Source organism: Rattus rattus, chromosome 5, assembly GCF_011064425.1.
Source record: "Rattus rattus isolate New Zealand chromosome 5, Rrattus_CSIRO_v1, whole genome shotgun sequence".
In the NCBI taxonomy this organism is placed as follows: domain Eukaryota; kingdom Metazoa; phylum Chordata; class Mammalia; order Rodentia; family Muridae; genus Rattus; species Rattus rattus.
Genome location: NC_046158.1, coordinates 32,152,041 through 32,171,218, shown reverse-complemented (window position 1 = coordinate 32,171,218; position 19,178 = coordinate 32,152,041). Strand labels below are relative to the sequence as shown.

The window sequence follows — 19,178 nt, the reverse complement described above, 5'->3', positions numbered from 1 at the left end:
CTATTTGAAATTTGATGTTAATCCTGCTTCCTTAAGAGTGGTGGTCCCCAATAATCAGTCGATCACATATTTAGGTGATTTCATCTGAAACTTCTCCCCATTTTAACTGGTCAATAAAAGCCAAAGTCTGTGATTGGGTAGTTGAGGGAAAAGGTGGGATGTGAGACCATTGAGAATGGGGGCAAATAGGAGAGGAGGACCAGAAAGGATGAGAGATAAGAGAAAAGAAGAGGAGGAGAAAGCCATGATGAGCAGTACCACATGGCCAGGAGAAACTGAAAGTAGCACAGGGTCTCATAGCTAGGGAATAAGTTGTTATATTGCTAAATCTGCCCATGCTAGGCTCATAGTTTATAATTATAATAGCTAAATTGTGTGTTTTTATACAGTCTTACTGGTGTGGGAAATTACTACAGCAGTTAATCATAATGCAGAGTTGTGGAGCTCAGTCACAAAGCAAACATCTAGAACAGAACTCTTGTGCATATGGATTAGGGATCAGTACAGAAGAGAAAACATAAAGCTTTTAAAAACCATAAGGTCAAGGTGTTTGTTACAAGATCCTGTTTTCAACTCATTATTTTCATCAACATGACTACTTAAACATGACTTCCCAAACAAGCACAACAACAATACTCACACAAATGGAGAAATCTCAAGAGGCTCAGTGCTACACAACGAAATATAAGCAACTAATGGTGAGGGCAGAAGAAATACTCTTCCATGGAAGAGAACATCAAATGACTATCAAATGACTGTCTACTACCAATGTATCAGCTCTGAAAACATATACAGCCTGACCAGGGTGCATTTATATAATTAGGAGTGAGTGTGTAAGTTTGTGTGTGTGTGTATGTGTGTGTGTGCAAGAACAATAAAGAAAGATTTCATAATTTGAAAAAGAGTTTTGTAGATACGAATTCACAAATAATTAAATTAATATCTATACCTACAAGATCATAAATTTCTCTTTCTAGAGGCATCTAGTATATGTTATTTTTATGGCATTCAAAAATAACCAATTTGTGGACCTAACTACTGGATATTTCTATCTCACTGTCCAACATGTAACTCAGGTCAAACATCTACACCAGTTTCTAGTAAAACTGGCCTCTACTATTTTATTATATAACTCAAGAAATATCAATAAACCAGACAACTGAAAGGAATATAAGATTAATTTTGTCTTTCAATTTCTGTCTGCCAACTAAGTATCAAGTACCATAAATTATCTGCTCAATATAGCCATAACTTAATTTCTGTCTAAGACTAATATGGTAATATTAGCTCACATTTCTGACCCAGACTATTTCAGTAGATTCCCCATTTTAAGTAGCTTCTTCAAATTTTATACCCAAGCAATCCATCTCCAGCTGTCACATAATCAATTTAAAATGTAAATCTTCCAAGCCATCTAAACACACAACTGATGGTTTTAAAGATATCCATTGTTTATGAAACAGTGTTATGCTCTGAATATGAAATATCCTTCTCAGATTTGCGTGTTTAAACATTTACGCTCTAGCAGGTGGCCCTGTTTTGAGAGGTTTTGAAATTTCCAGAAATTGAAGTCTAGCTAGAAGAGGTAGGTTATTGAAAATATATCCTTGGCTGTGTATTAGTTCTGCCTCATCCTCATTACACTCTGTTTCTTAGTCTGTTTCGATGTGAGCAAGCTTCTGTCACACATTTTCCTACAACACAAGCTCCTGAAACTTCACTTCCTTTGCCCTGAGGAACTGTGTCACATAAAATCATATCAAGTATTACAAATAATAAATATCCATAAAATAATGTTTCAAAAAATCAGGGATATCATGCTTAGAAATGAAAAGGACTATGCAGATTATCCCATGAAATTTGCATATTGTGCATTTTTTCTTTTAATATCTTCAAATTTTCTTCCGATCAAAAGACTGGACACAGCTTAGCTCTACTATGACTCAGCTGCAGATTTTATTGCAACTGTTTAATTTTTTTTGGTCTAACTATAAGCAAAGCTGGCCTCGGACATGAACTTTTGCTTTTGCTCTCCTCAAGAAAGAGTTGTTTGGGGGTTGGGGATTTAGCTCAGTGGTAGAGCACTTGCCTAGCAAGCGCAAGGTCCTGGGTTTGGTCCCCAGCCCAAAAAAAAAAAAAAAAAAAAAGAAAAAAAAAAGAAAGAGTTGTTTGGGGACATTTACAGAAATTGAAGATGGAAATCACGCCATTTTTCATACTGAAATTTAGCATCCTTTGAAAGCTCACATAAGTTACACATCCTCCTACTTGTGTTATAGAATGAGTATCTTGTTTTCTTCATAATGGGAGCTGTAAATGTTGAAGCCACTAAGAGATCCTTGCCACAGAATCACCTCAAGGAATACCACCTTATAACTTCAAAGCCTCAAGGAGAACTCTGTTTTAGAAAAGTTCATGCCATGTGTTTGAAGGTCTATATAATTAAATTAGCCTCTACGAAGTAAAATCCTTTGTTATTAATTCAAAGTCAGGCAAGAACAGTAGCTCTTGCCTCTAACCCCAGCACTGGGAGGTTGAGGAGAAGATTGTCATAAGTTTCAGAGTAGCTTGGGCTACAAAGTAAGTTCTAGGCTACAACATTACAGAATGATATCCTATCTCAACAAGAGAAAAAAAATATTTTGGAACTGAAGTGGGGATGTTTTTTCTGGAATCTGTCTTTTGAGAAGACATCTGATGTTTTTCTGAAAACAGACACTTGACAGGGCACATGATGGTTAGAAATAATATAAATGGAACTCTGCAAACAGAAATAGGAGGCTCTTGCACTGGTACTCCATGCAATATTTGCTTCTTTGTTGATCTTTGCTGGTCTTTACTGGACTCACTTCTTCACTGGTCTTCACTGGTCTTCAGGTGTCTTCCCTTCATAGACAGAAATATTTCAAAAAAAAAAAAAGAAAAACCCAAAAACTCGAGGTATTCCAGTTAATTCTAGCTCCATCTGATTAGTGGAGCTTTGCTGTTTCTGCTGGATTGCACCACCACTACCGATTCATGTTTGGAATTTGCTATTAAAATGGACTATTAGTGTCCTAAAAAGAATGAAATCACCTCAAGGAACTATCCAAACTTTCCAAACAGGTCTACAAACCTCTTTCCCTATTAACCTTCTTTCTCTACTACATCTGATCGTGGGCTAGAGGAGAGGTTGAAGCATCTCAGAACCTTAAATAAGGTAGGTTTTGAAATCTACTCCTCCAAGGAACTAATCCCAAAGCAATACTTTCAGCAACATACTCCAACCTAATCACAAGTAACAATCATAGGATATTATTATAATCCAAAGTCTGCTCACATAGTGGATAATTTAGGGCATGGGACATTTGGGACTAGCTTTGATCTGTACTCATCACTTGTATAAAAAGGTGTTGTCCTTCAGTAAGATAAACTGAAGGCTCAGATAGATCCTTATTACAGTAGCAGGGTTGTGCAGGCTGAGTGAGCTCTAAAGAACAGGAGAACATGAGGTCCTGCCTGGTTTTCAAACTTGTAACTGTCACTAGCAAATTGGTAATTGCAGAGAAAGAACATTTTCATTGAATGCCAGGCTTCCCTCCTGCACTTTCCCCTCCAGCCAGGTCTTACTTGCTTCTTACACTAATAACTCTGTGATCTACAAACATAGAGGTGTTTACAAATGATTTTGTTTTTAATTTTAACACTTTAATATTGTTCTAAATGTCATATAGCTTTCTACAGCAATGTGAGCCACTAACATAGAAACACAAAAGGCCTCTGGCCTTTTGTAAAGTCTCATTTGAAAATGGTTACTACCAATTCAAAAAATCTAGAACACCATCGATAATGTAGCTAATGATAAAATACAAAAGAAAGTTATTTGATTTTAATGAGTAAAATCTGTGAATAACATAGAAGTTAGATTTTTTTATCTTTATTAACTTGAGTATTTCTTATTTTTTTAATTTTTATTTTTTTCCATCTTTATTAACTTGAGTATTTCTTATTTACATTTCGATTGTTATTCCCCTTCCTGGTTTCACGTCCAACACCCCCTTAACCCCTCCCCCTCCCCTTCTGTATGGGTGTTCCCCTCCCCATCCTCCCCCAATTACCACCCTCCCCCCAAACAATCATGTTCACTGGGGGTTCAGTCTTTTAAAATGACCATTTATTAATAAACAGATATAACTTTGATAATACCACACAACACCAAGGATATTAACCATATTTTCTTATCTGTCAGATATACCTAAACTTCTAATTTCTGTCATTTTATTTTAGCAGAAGTAGCTCCTTTTAAGGATATATATTGGACTAATAAGCTTTGATCACAAAGAAATTCATATGCTTATTTAAATGTAAAATTTTACATAACAAAAAGTGATGTTTAGCCTGGTTAATATAAAATTCATATCATTAAAACTGTGTTAACGTTACCTGTACACTAAAACGGTTAAAAATAGGCAAAAATGATGTTACTGTAGCATAATCACAAAAAAGTAAAACATAGCTATAACAAAAATATAAATATAGATAATAATATTTTAATAAAAAATAAATTCAATTTTGTCTGCAGATAGAGCTTGGAGGTAGAGTATTCCTTGTTGTTTATGGGGTCCTAATTCACCCTATAGCATTGCAAAAATAAATAATAAACCAACAAGTGAATACAACCTTTCAGTGATTTGGGACTTTAAGAGTTTGAGCCATAAGTACTACATAAAATGCTGGTTATCACAAAGCTATTACCCAGATAATAGTGTTTTCCCCTTATCACTCTCTTCAACAAGGGACACATTTTGGAAAGAGATGTATACGAAAATATTCTTTACCCTGCCCCTAGGGCAGGTGCTGCAGATGTGGCTGTGTGTCATGTACAGAGAGGAAAGGCTATGCCTAACCTCCGTGTTCTGACCTGTGAATATCTGAATGAATAGTAGCTTAACATTCCCTGAAAAAAGTGAGTCTGAGATGTCAACTAGCATAGCACTGAGCAGGCACCGAAAGGTTCCCAGGGCATAGAACGAGCCAGAGACTAGAAGTCAACACCCTCCCCGCTTTTCACCTTTGGAATGCAGGCACCAGACAGGAGTGAGTCTAAGAGGGGACACTTTCACTTGGGTGGACCCAAGCAAGGAGTGAACCTGAGCTGATCACCAGACAAATGCCACGGTGCTGGGACAGGGTGCTAGTCTGAGATGACTACCAGTCAGACAGCGCAGTCCTAGGGGGAGAGACCATCTCCAAGATGACTCCTGCCCAGTGCTTAAGCAGCACATTGTACATTTGAAACCATTTTTAAGATAACCTCAGACACTCGACGACCCTGGGCAGCACTAAGATGAGCAAGTAAGTGGTGGAGAAATGGAACAGAAAGAGAAACAGAAGGATGTAGGCATAGTGGAGAGAGAACTAGAGACTCAATCGTAGTGAGGAATAGCAAGATGAGAGTAGCCAGAGATGCCACCAGAGACAACAGTGCAGTTCTGGCCTCGGCTGCCACCAGAGTTCAGCCGAGGTTCAGAGGTTGAAAGAGTGGGTAGCAGGGAAAGTAGAAAAACAATGAGTAGAATTGAAAAAGTTAAATATCTATCCCTTTTTCTGATAGTGATTCCATTAGAGGTAAATATTGTTTTACAATACTACTGCACCAGAAGGTATAAAGAAAAATACTAAGACATGAATGAATTCTATCAAGGACAAAGCAATCAGAGGTAGACGAAAGACTTTGCATTCAACAACCAAAAAAAGAAAGAAAGAAAGAAAGAAGGAAAGAAAGAAAGAAAGAAAGAAAGAAAGAAAGAAAGAAAGAAAGAGAGAAAGCTAAAAGGTTGGCTACAAAATAACTGAAAATACGTTCATGCTTGTGAAAGAATAACATCTTATTCATATTAGTCTTATTTCTTTGATTCCAAATAAATATGCAATAGTGATCATTTGTATGTATGTCCCAGCACTGAGACTAGATTAGTAAAAATAAAATTATAAAATACATTATAATTAAAATGAGCTGTTTTACATTTTAAACTATGTAATGAAAACAAATTTGGACATCCACATTTTAATCAAGTTGCAAAAAAACCTTTAAAATGTAAAAAAAAAACTTCAAAATAGCTGTATACATATATAAGCCAATTTCTCAAATTTAAAACAGATCATAAATGAATTTATATGCAAATAATGTGAAAGTATAGAAGTAATATAAAATCCATGGTCTTTTTTATCTTCTATAGATGTATGCAAGATTATCCCTCTAAATTTCTTGTATTTAACTTTCTTGGATTACAGAACTCTATAGTCCCAGAAGGAAAGGAATGGTTTTAGAAAATGCAAATGCTAAGCCATATTTATTTAATTCCAAGTAATTAAATATGATCATCCCTATATAAGGCGATTACACATATTTAGAAAGTAAAATTTTGCATCCTGCAATGTTTATCATTAAATACACCAGCAGAATATAATCATATTATTGCAGTAAAATTTGGGATACACCATTTTACTTTCTCTAACACCAACAGAATGATTAGTCCATACATTCAATATTATTTTTCTACTCTACAACATACAACTCTGTAGAATGAAATAATTGTGTTTTATAGAATGCACATAGTAGATAATGTAGTATCTCTTTGGTTTTGTAACTTCACCAACTCAGTAGTTATAACCTTTGGTGTCAGAATTAGCTACAAAAGTATTCTGTGCTTTATAGGTTTGGTAGGCATATAAAGTATATTAGAATCATATATCAACTCTAGGTTTCTTAATATTACTTCCCACAAAGGCTTACATTACCCTTTGCTAATCAAATCAATGCTTCTTCAGACTATATCCTGTCAGACTTCACTATATATTTTGTAATCAAGTAGACATTTTGAAAGGCTTTAATGTTCTAACAATGGAAGGAAACGAGAGTATTAAAGAGATGGGATAGGAGCAAGACGACCCTCAGGAGCATTAGTTTATGTCTGTGGCCTTGAGGAAAAAAGCTAATTCTCCAATAAGCAAAATGAGGCTAGATTCAGATCCCACCAGCTTTTTCTAATAGCTTTGGTTAAAAAAAGAAATATTTCTTAGCTGCTGTAATTGTTTATTCATACCAACGATAACACATCAAAATGCATTTTGTTTTGTTGAAAACTTAATAGAGAGATCCGTGAGATGGATGTAGACCCACAAGCCAGCAAACAGGGAAGAAATCTAGAAGCTTAGAGCAAGTGGTATAATCAGTGGTTGCAGTGCTCAGCTTGAACTTGACTTTATCCTCACAAACATCCCAGTCAATATGTGAAAACAGCTGTTTTGCTAATTATCTGCTCCAATTGCATTTTAGGTTGAGACACATTCCCATGACTCAGGCAAATCTGAAGATGCTCTGTGTATGGGAGTAAGCATGTTCTGACACAAGAAATGGACAGCTTGTAACTGAGCGTTCCCATAGAGATTAGTAAAATGAACAAGTATATTATCTCAGCACACAACTGTTTACATGTATAGAAGATGCTCAAAGGTAAGGCTGCTACCACTGTCTCATTTCTAGTACTTTTATGACATGCTGGTCAAATTGTACATAAACATGGTAGGAAATGCTGTGACTACACATTTAATATTTACAAATTAGTAGTACAGCATATGTATGTAAAGATGGTCAAAACAAATTAATCAGATATTATATTAAAAAGCATTAGTTTCTCCAAATAACAGCAGCTCTCATATAAGTATGCCCTGTGTAATTTCACACTCCCATAATTTCTAACAAACTTAGAGAGCACACCGTTTCTTTCTTTCTGAGTCATTAAATACAAGTCTGTCCTTCTTAATGTCGGAGTACTTAATAAGCTTCAAAGTTTCAAAATGATACACTCAGACATGGACAAAGCTAGTTCTATGATTCTCACCTTTTAATTAAATATTTCATTTGCTATGCATATACTATATTTCAGTTCATTGCATTCTCTACATTCGCATGGTGTGGAACAATCTACTGGAGAATGGGCAGCTTCTTAGCTTTTTCTGAATGAAAAAAATAAATAAATAAAGTCTTGCGCTCCCTGTAGCCATCATCCATCCTGGGATTTTGGTTAATCTGATCTTGTACAAGCCTTATGCATGCAGTGTTAGTCTTTGTAAGTTTATTCATGCAACTATACTGTCAGATCTTGCAAATATGCTTCACTATAGGCATGCAATCCCTCTGACTCTTACAAGCTTTCTACTCTACCACGATTGTCTCTGAAGCATGATGGCTGAGTGAGTGTATATGTCTCTCTGTCTCTGTCTCTGTCTCTGTCTCTGTCTCTGACTCTCTGTCTCTCTCTCTGTCTCTGTGTGTGTGTGTGTGTGTGTGTGTGTGAGTGATACAGTTGTCTCACTTAGAGATAAACTCCCCAAAACTATGGGAATGTGAACTTACAAGAGAAATACTCATGCGAGAGCTCCTGCTATTTGGAGAAACTAGTTCTTTCTAAGATGATGTCTTATTCTCTTACCCCTAGCACTTTGGCTGACTGTTGGTCTCTACATAAACTTCCATCTACTGCAGAAAGGTTTTGTAATAAGGGCTGAGAGATCACTAATTTATGATTACAAATATAAGAACTTGGGAGCTGTTTTCGATGTGAAATTAGTAGAATACTAGTACATTGTTCTCTATTAATAAACACCATTAGATGTTGATAGTCTTGTTCTTATTGTACTCTTTCCTTTACTCAGCTGCTAATTCACTCTGTGGTAGGAAATTGTCAGGTCTACTCTAAGCATATATAGTTCATAATAAAGAAACATGCCACCATTGGGAGGTTAGGTATATCTTCTAATCATTAACATATAAGCCTGAAATCTGTATTAATAACACCAGTTTGGTGGTTTAGCCTAACAGTGAAGTAGTGTAACAGTGGTCTAATGATAATTTATTCATTTAAGGAACAATGTGCAAACCATGAGGGAAAAACAAATGTTCTTTATACATTTCCCCCATATGACCTTCCTTAATATGGACTTCTGAAGAGTTGTGTTATTTTTCTTTGTTAGCTGTAAATTACTCTTACATTCTCCAATGTAGTATCCTAGGTCCTCATGAATCTGAATAAAGCAGTTCCTACTCCCTTTCTCTGCCTATTCAGGCTCAGTCCTCAGGTAAAATCAGATTCTTCATGCTTTCTACTTTTATTCCCTGAATAGTCATGGGTTATTAGGGTGCTCTGCATAATATTCACAACAATATTCTGTTAGTGCCCAGTATTGCTTCAGTTTCTAAGAAAGTTTGTTTGATTTGTTCTCGTTGAACAGATTTTAGAATATTTTAGAGGTTTTGCTGAGTAAAACCTGAGGGTGGTTTTTGTTTCGAGATGTCCTGTGTCTCTTTGCTCTATTTACCAAAGGTCAGGAGGAACATATGGCCCAGGGATTCGGAAGTTACCACAAGCAAGTTTATTCAGAACACTGGGCACCCATCCCAAATGAAAGTCAATTTGCTTGCTTCAGTTGTTTCCTGCGGAGTACTTAAACTTTAGGCTAATAGCCAACGTTGCGTTCCAATCTGCTCATCAAATGTTGAAACAATAGTTATCACTATTTGCACAACAATTTCCTAACATATTGGTTTGCTGCCATTTGAAGCTGCAGAAAAAAAACAGTTATGCTCGGTCTGCTGCATGCCTCGGACAGGATGTATTAGATGCTTCACCGAGCCTTGATTTTATCACTGCCTTTAATGCTTGCTCAGGTCCTATGATCCTGCTCATGATATGTAACAAATGTCATCCTAGAAACCCAACACGTTTTAATCACATGTTCAGACAATCATTTCTCACTTGTAATAATGTTTGCTGACGCTCCTCATTCTCCACCGGCTCATTTTCAGTTCTGCAATATATGTTAAAGGTTCCTTTTTAAGGAAGTGAAAATTCATTTTTCAATTCTCATTTATTTATTAGAACTCTCCCTTACGCTATGCTGATTTAATATATCGCATTATTATGTGTGTGGTGTATGGGTGGCACACATGGGAGTGCATGTGTGTATATGTGTGTATCTATGTACAAATTAAAACTCAATATTCGGGATGTCTTCATCCATTACTCTACACCTACTTTTTGATGGGGTCTTTCAATGATTCTGGAGCTCACTGATCTAGCAAGATGAGTGGGTAGCAAATTCCAGGGATCCTACTGTTTCTATGTTCCCAGGATTAAGAGGGCAGGCAAGAGCCACCATTTGTTGCTTTTTGTGTTGATGCTGGGAACCAACCTTTAGTGTTCATGCTTGCAATGCAAGCACTTTACTGACAGCAATGTCGCCACTTCCAAAATTTGTGATTTTGAACGTGGACAATCCATATATTTAAGTGTAAAGCATACTTCTAAATACAAATTCAGTGTGAATAATATAGCTGCTCTTTGTACACTCACTCTTTCTTCCCCCCTCTCTCTCTGTACTATATGTATGTATATATAAATATATGTGTGTGTATATATGTATACATGTGTGTGTATAAATGTATATATAGTGATATATATCCTATATGCATGTATATATGTATGTATATGCATATGTGTGTATATATGTATATATGTGTATACATATTCACATATAGTGTGTGTGTACAAAGAGTAACTTATTATTTATGCCAGATTTGTACTCAGAATTATTTTTACACACACACACACACACACATACACACACACACACATGTGTGTGTGTATGTGTGTGTCAATAGGTTGATTCATTTTCTTAATCTCTGCAAGTAAACATCATCTTACTAAAACTGAAGGTGTCTTTTTCAGCTTGTGGGAAATTAATTTATGTCTACTCCTTTCTTTGTCTGAAACAGCATGCATTCAAAAAGCATATTAACGCACCTGTAAGTATTTCCATCATTACTCTTTACATTTTTGCACTTACAATTAAGGCCTTAAAGAAACATGAAGATGGATGACAACAGTGTTACCCTACTGGGTCAATATTGTGCAATATGTACAAATTCTGCAGGTGTTGGCCCATCCTATATCTTATATTACCTCCTTCCTAAACGTATGTATGAACTACACTCTCAATCCATGAGCTAAAACCAACCTTTTCTCCATTAATTTACAATTTACTTTAGTCAAATTTGCCATAGCAGTGAACAAGATAAGTAACCTAAGAAACGATTTACCCTTTAAGAAGACAAATTTTCCATCATTTGTGTCAATATGGATCAACATTTACTTCTCCTAAGTTCAACCTCGATTGCAAAAACTACTGCACTAGGTTTCATGCTGTTTTATGTTACTGTGAATTTATTTCCAAATAATACCTATAATAATTTAAAAATATTAATACATCGATATAATTTATTATTGCATTGTTTCTGCACTGCTAATATTCCTTGGTGTTTTTCCTTGGTACTTCAAATGGAACTGAAGAGATGAAGTTACACTATGAACAGCATGACATTTCACAAGGTGACTTTTCTTCAACTTTTCACTGTTGTCTCACACTATTCTTCCATTTACGTACTTTGCTGCTCAACTCCTTGGGCACTCTCGGTGAGCTATTTGGTGGTTTTCTGCACAGTACTAGGATCATTCCCTGGGAACTCACATGCCACACGGGCCAGTGAAGCAGTAGGCTAAATGTAGATCTTACCCTATCACCCCTTTCCTCCAAATACAATTCAAAGTCTCATCTCTAGCTCTATAGCACACCATCTGCTGTACCCTCCCCTCACGTCTGCCCCATCACCAACAGACCAACCAGATCTTATCTTCCAACCTCCACCCACAACCACCTACCCATCTCTTTATAGTAGTCATTCCCTGGGAACACAACAGACAGCAGTCCAGAGAAAAAGAGAAGCTTCCTAGAGGCAGTCTATCTCCACATCACACTACTAGTCCTCCACTTTCACCCACACCCCTGTAGGAGAACACCTGTTAATAGCTTTCCTTACTTTGTACTACCCTATCTTCAGAGGATGATGGATATTTTTTTCTCCAAATTCCAGCCCACTCATCCCTTTGTTTCAGCCCCCTGCTCCAGCAGTCATTCCCTGGGAAACCTCCAGCCAACCTACAGGAATAGCTCATAAATGAGAAAAGCAGATAGGCAAACTATTTTCGTTCTTTTTTTTTCCAAATGCACTCGTTCAGTCTCATCCACAGAAGTGGCAGACTTCCCCATGTTCATGAGACTAAGCAAATCTGCTAGAAGACCATGCTTTTCAGCCTACACTAGACCTCATCAGGCCACTTCTAACTTATCCCCATTCCTAATTATCAGCTCCCTATAGTCAGAAACACATTATATCTGGTGTTCCCAGTGGCCACATATGACAGGATCAGAGGATTCCCTACCATGCAACACAGAGTCACTACAGTCTGAAAAAAAAAGAAAGAAAAAAGAAAAGAAAAGCAAGAAAGAACAAAAGAAAAAGTAACAGAAACCAAGGACTAAAACTTCCACTAAAAGACAAAAATAAAATAAAATAAAAATAAAATAGCTTACGTTCATCCTGAACCCAGATACCTAGATGCAAGTATACGGATGGTATGTCCCCAGAAGTGCACAGCACAACTCTTACAATAGGCCCTGAGAAATGCATCATGGCAGAAGCATAGGAGAAGGACCTAAAGAAAGCATCTATGACACCAGTCCTTAAACAGGAAGTCATTTAACTAAATCTATAAAGCGCTGGTTGTTGATTATCCTCAGGCAGCCACCTGCCCACTTCCAAATCGGACCGAATCACGTGCTCCTTGCACAATGGGGACTTGAACTGCAGCACCAGCATCAGAGGTAAATTGGAGGAGAGGAGCAAAGGATACCATTGAGGATTTAAAAACCAAAACCAAATCTATGAAGATAGAAACAAACAGTATAAGAAAAGGAATAAAACGGTTCAATACCTAAAAGTGGAAATAGAATCAGTAAAGAAAAACCAAACTGGGGGAAATCCAGAATGAAAAGTTTAGGTATTCAAGCAGAACCTAAGAGATGAGGATGACCAAGAGAATATAAGAAATGAAAAAAATCTCAGGCACTGAAATTAAGGTAGGAAAAGAATGGTTACTTTAGTCCAAGAAGATATCAAATCTTAAAAATAAATCTCCACTCACAAAAAAATACAAAAAAAAAAAACCCGTAACAATGTGAAAAGACCAAATCTATGAATAATAAGAATAGAGAAAGCTGAGGGAAGGCCAAAGGTATAGAAAATGTTTTCAACAGAGTCATAGAAGAAAATTCTTGCATCCTAAACAAGAAGATGCCTATCAAGGTACAAGAAGCATACAGAACACCAAATAGAATAGGTCAGAAAATGAGTCCTTCTTGGCACATAAATATCATAACACTATGTGTATAGAACAAACAAAGAATATTAAAAACAACGAAGGAGAAAAACAAATAACACTTTAGGGCCACTGTACTAGAATAACACATATATTGTAAATCTAAAATTAAGAAGAGATGGGCAGATCTTATACAAAATCTAAAGGAACAAAGATGCTAGTTCAGACTAATAAACCCAGATAAACTGTTAATCACAATATCTAGAAGAAAAGACATTATGTGATAAAATAAAACTTAAGTAATATCTATATAAATGTCTAACTTTACAAAAAAGCAGAACAAAAAAATTTCAACATGAAGAGGTTTTCCACTCCCAAGAAAACACAGGGAATAATTATTTCCATATCACAAAATCAAAAGAGGACACACAAACACACACATAGCACACCACACATACAGCACAACACACACACACACACACAAACACACAAACGCACACATAGCACACCACACATATAGCACACCATAGGCACACACACACACACACACACACACACACACACACACACACACACCAAATAACCAGAATCAAAAAAAGGGCTCATTGATAATTCTAAGCATCAAAAACCTCAATTGTCCAATAAAAATGACATGGACTAATAGAATGAATGCAAAAACACCTCAATATCAAACACAGACATCATAGGATAAAAGCATAGACAGAGCTATTCCAGGAAAATGTACTTAATAACCAAGTATGTGTAACCATTATAATGTCTGACAAAATAGAATTCAAATAAAAATTAATCAGAAGAGAAAGGGGAAGATATTATGTATTCATAAAAGTAAAGCTTACCAAGAAAATTGCAATGTTTAACATCCATAAAACAAAGAAATAAACCCCAAGTTCATAAAAGAAAACACTACTAAAACTTAAAGCATATATTGACCTTTACACACTGATAGGTTGGATGCTTTATTACCATACTCGCACCAACAAAAGGTCATGCAGACAAAAACTACACAGAGAAACACTGTAGCTGATATTATAAACCAAATAGACCTAACAGATATTTGCACAATGTTTCTACCAAACACAAAAGAATATATCTTCTTCTCAACACCCCATGGGACTTTCAAAAAAAATTGACCATACACTAGAACACAAACAAGTCTCAACTGAATCAAGAAGACTGAAATCACACCCAATATCCTATCTGACCACCAAAGATTAAGCTTGTATATCAGCAAAAATAGAAGAAAAAAGGAGTTTACAAACTCATGGAAACTGCACAACTCACTACTGAATGACAAAACTGATCAAGACAAAAATTTTAAAAAGTTAAAACATCATTATAATTCAGTAGAGAAAAACACACCCAAACTAATTGGGGTGTAACAAAAGCAGTTCTAACAGGCAAGATCCTGAATAAAAAATTTGACAGATTAATTATTAGTAATGTAATAGCATACCTAAAAGATCAGGAATGAAAAGTAAGCCTGTCCAAATGATGGAGGCAGAGAGAACTAATCAAACTTATAGCTGAAATTTAAAAAAAGAAACAAAAAATAATACAAATAAAAATAAAAGATCGACAAACAAGCATTTATCCAAGTTAATTAAAAGGCATAGCGGGAACATCCATATTGATAATTAGAAATTGAAAGTGGGACATAACACCAAATATCAAAGAAATCCAGAGAATTATAAGGACATCTTTTAAATACCTTTATTCCAAGAAATAGATAATTTTCTGGATATGTGCCACCTACCAAAAGTTAAATCATTATCAATATAATCTATTTAACAGACCTATAACCCATAGTAAAATAATGGCAGTCATTAAAAAATCACCCAACAAAGAATAAGACCCATGGCAAGATGATTTTAGCAAATAATTCTAGCAGAAATTCAAAGAACACTTAATGCCAATCAGTATTCCTCAAATTATTTCACAAGTTAGAAAAATTCTCCTTATAGACACAGATGCAAAAGTCCTCTGTAAAATGTATGCAAACAAATCCAAGAACATTTGAAAATGATTATCTATCATGGTTATTTCAGCTTCTTTGCACAGATGCAGAGATAGTTCAACATAAGTAAATCAATTAATGTAATCTACCAGATAAGCCAACTAACATGCAAAAAACACATGATTCACTTTATATCCCAGTCACAACCACACTACTCTCACTCCCCACCTCACCCAACCCCTCTCCCATTACCTTTCCTCTTCTCTGAGAGAGGGGAAGCTCCACCTGGCTATCACACCACCATGGGACATGAAACTACTGTAGGAATAGGTCCATCCTCACTGACTGAGTCCAGACAAGGCAGCTTATTTAGGGGAATTGGATCCACAGGCAATAGACTCAGTGAGAGCCCCAGTTGTTAGGGAGCCTGCATGAGGACCAAGCCGCACCTCTGGTACATATGTGCATGAGCCCTAAATCCAGCCCATGCCTGGTCTTTATTTGGTCTCTGGAAACCCCCAAGAGCCCAGGTTAATTGATTCAGTTTGTCTTCTTGCTCCATCTGATGCCTCTCAAGTCTCTCAATTCTCTCTCCAACTCCTCCACAAGACTTCTCAAGCTCTGACTAATGTTTGGCTGTGGGTCTCTGCATCTGTCTCCATCGGCTGCTGTATAGAGCTCTTGGAAGATGTTTATGCTAGACTCTGTCTACAGGCATAATAGAGTATCAATAATGGTGTCAGGACTTGGTTCTTGGCCATAGGATAAGTCTCAAATTGGGCCAGGCGTTGATTGGCCATTCCTCTGTCTCTGTTCCATGCTTATCTCTGCACAGTGGAGAATTTTTGAGTAGAAGTCCTTATAGGTATGTCGGTGTCCTTCTCCCTCCAAGGGAGTCCTTCCTGACTACAGCAGGTGGCCACTTCAGGATCCACACTCCCTACTGCTGGAGTCTCAGGGAGAGCCACCCCCATAGACTCCCTGGGGCCTCCTCCCACTGCCATGCCAGGTCTCTGGAAAATCCTAGATATGCCCTCCTATCTGCACTCAATTTCTGTTCTTTTTTCACCTCTGCAACTGATCCTCCTATTCCTTTTCCCACCCACTTTTCTCCCCCCATTCACCTCCAGTATCTATTTTAGTTACCATTCCGAATAAGATTCAATCATCTTCCCCTGGGACTTCCTCGTTGTTTGGCTTCTTTGAGTCTCTACACGGAAACTCTTACAGCAGATGATCATCAAGTAGCTAGATAAAAAAATTAACTCACAAAAATCAGCATCATTACTATTCAAATAATAAACAGACTGAGAAAGAATTCAGAGGGAAAACATTTCAAAATAGCCTCAAATAATATAAAATATATTGGGATATCTCATTAGAGAATGAACCAAGTGAAATATTTGTCTGATAAAAACTTTACAGCACCAAAGAGAGAAATTAAAGAAGATACAAGAAGATAGAAAGATCTCCCTGGCTCATGGATTGTAAGGATTAATATAGTAAGAATGGCCATCCAACCAAAGCAATCTGAAGATTCCATTCAATCCCCATCAAAATTGCAACAGAATTCTTGAAGGTTCTTGATAATTTTCACCTTCATATGGAAAAATTACAAAAACTTAGAATGAGTTTTTTAAAATTCTTCAATAATAAAAGAATTGCTGTAGATATTGCTTTACCTCAGGTTGTACTAGAGAGCTATACTAATCAAACAGTACAGCATGGGCAAAGAAAGCAGATAGGTTGATCAGTGGAATAGAGTTAAATATCCAAACATAAATGCACTCACCAATGGTCTGATATTTAATAAAGAAGCCAGAAAACCATACTGGAAAACAAGACAGCGTCTTCAACAAATGGTAGTAGTCAGACTTAATGGCTGTATGTAGAAGAATCCCAATACATCCATATTTACCATCCTGCACAACCTCAACTCCAAATGGGTCAAATACCTCAACATAAGACCACTGAATCTGATACAAGAGTAAGTGGGGAATAGCATTAAACTCATTGGGATAGGAATAGAATCTGAATATAACACTGTTGATCAGGCATCAAGATTAACAACTAATAAATGGGATCTCATAAAGCTGAAAAGCTTTCTCAAGGCAAAGGACACTATCAATCAGATAAAGTGACAGTTTACAGAAGGGGACAGACTTACCTGATACACATCTGACAGAGGATTAATGTGCAAAGTATATAAAAAGCACAACAGACTAGGTATCAACAAAACAAATGACCCAACTTTTAAGATAACGTACAGATTTATACAGATATTTCTGTAAAGAGAAAAATCAAATGGCTGAGGCTCACTTAAATGATCAAAGTCCTTAATTATTAGGAAAATGTCAAACAAAACTACTTTGAGATTTCTTCATATACGAATCAGAATGACTAAGTTCAGTAAAGCAGATAATAGCGCACGCTGGCAAGGTAACACATCTCATCGAACACTAAGAAGTTAAGCAGGTACCTACCTAGAGCTCTCACCCAACTTGCAAGTGTTCTCAGTAAGAGATGGTTCTCTACATGATATAAATGTCAACAGCGGTAGCAATGCTTCTATCTACAATGGTGTCCTGCCTGCAGTGGATGTCAGTGCAATGGTGGTACCAACTCCTTGGAGCAACCAACAAATACCTGATTGAGGTGAAAGCCCATTCCATGAAATGGAACCCATACTCAACCTCTGCTTGGGTGCCATATAACCTAAGATTTCCCCGGGAGCCTAAAGTAAAACCAAATACAACTGTTCTAGGGAAAAATATAGCAAATACAATGACTCCTGATGATACTCTGCTCTACTCACACATCTATGCCTTGCTCAGCATCATCAGAGAAACTTCTTCCTGCAGCAGATGGGAACAAATTTAGATATGCACAGCCAGAATATGAGAGCCACCAAATCACACAGCCCTACATTAAATATCTCCCAGAAACACCTCCCCTCTGGGCTCAGAGAACCCTGAAGAGAAGAAAGGAGAAAGTGTTTGAGCCAGAGAGCTTAGAAGATACCAAAGAAGCAAGGCAACATACACAGGACCTGCAGGATCTTGCACCAGATATGGCTCTGGAGATGAAAGTATACATACCTCATCCCTAACCCAAAAGCTATTTCCTACTGACAGCTACTTGCAAATGAAAAAATTCATTTTCTCTAAGGGAGTTTATCTAGGGAAACAAACTAGTCTGAATGGTAGACTGCTTGCCTAAAAGTAGATGACTAAAAAATGAACTCAGTGGCATCTTTAGAGGTATTTTATTCATAATGTTGTGATAAAGCTTTTTCCCTCCTCCTTATAGGTTTTGCATATATATTTTTGCCTCTGATTTTTGTACTAATATGGAATTCCTGAATATGCAAATGAGTGTATTTCTGCATCTATATCTGTTTCTTGTGTCCTTTCTTGGGCTCTTTTTCTTCAGATTTTTTTTATTCCAAATTTTTTATCTTATTAAATTTTATTTTTATCCCTAAGACTCCTGCTTGTTTTCTAATGTTACACCAAAAGGGGGTGAATCAGGAGAGGAGAAAAGTGGGGAGAAACTGGGTGGAGTAGAGGGAATGGAAAGATAATCACAACATATTGAATGGGAAAATATCTATTTTCATATATTGCTACATTCATATGCAGGAGCCTAGCCCAGTTATCAACAGAGAGACTCTATTACAGAGACCTACAATGGACCGTCAGGTGGAGCTTTGGAAAAGCCTGAGAAAGAGGTGCAGAAAGGATTGTAGGAGCCAAAGAGATCAAAGCCACCTGGAGAACACAGCCCAAAGAATCAACTAAGCAGGGTTCGTGGAGCCTCACAGAGATTAAAGCAGCAATCACAGAGCATGCTTGTCCACTCCACATGTTATGGTTGTCAGCCGGACATTCTTGTGAGACTCCTCTAACAGTTGGAATGGGGGCGGTTTCTGACTCCTTTTCCTCTTT

The 19,178-nt window shown here is 36.7% G+C and overlaps 1 protein-coding gene and 1 pseudogene across 1 annotated transcript in view; one reads left to right on the top strand and one right to left on the bottom strand.

Moving 5' to 3' along the window:
- Positions 1-19,178, bottom strand: part of Galnt13 (polypeptide N-acetylgalactosaminyltransferase 13) — a 629,326-nt gene that overhangs the window by 504,263 nt on the left and 105,885 nt on the right. The window lies entirely within an intron of this gene.
- Positions 4,827-4,934, top strand: LOC116902610 (annotated as a pseudogene).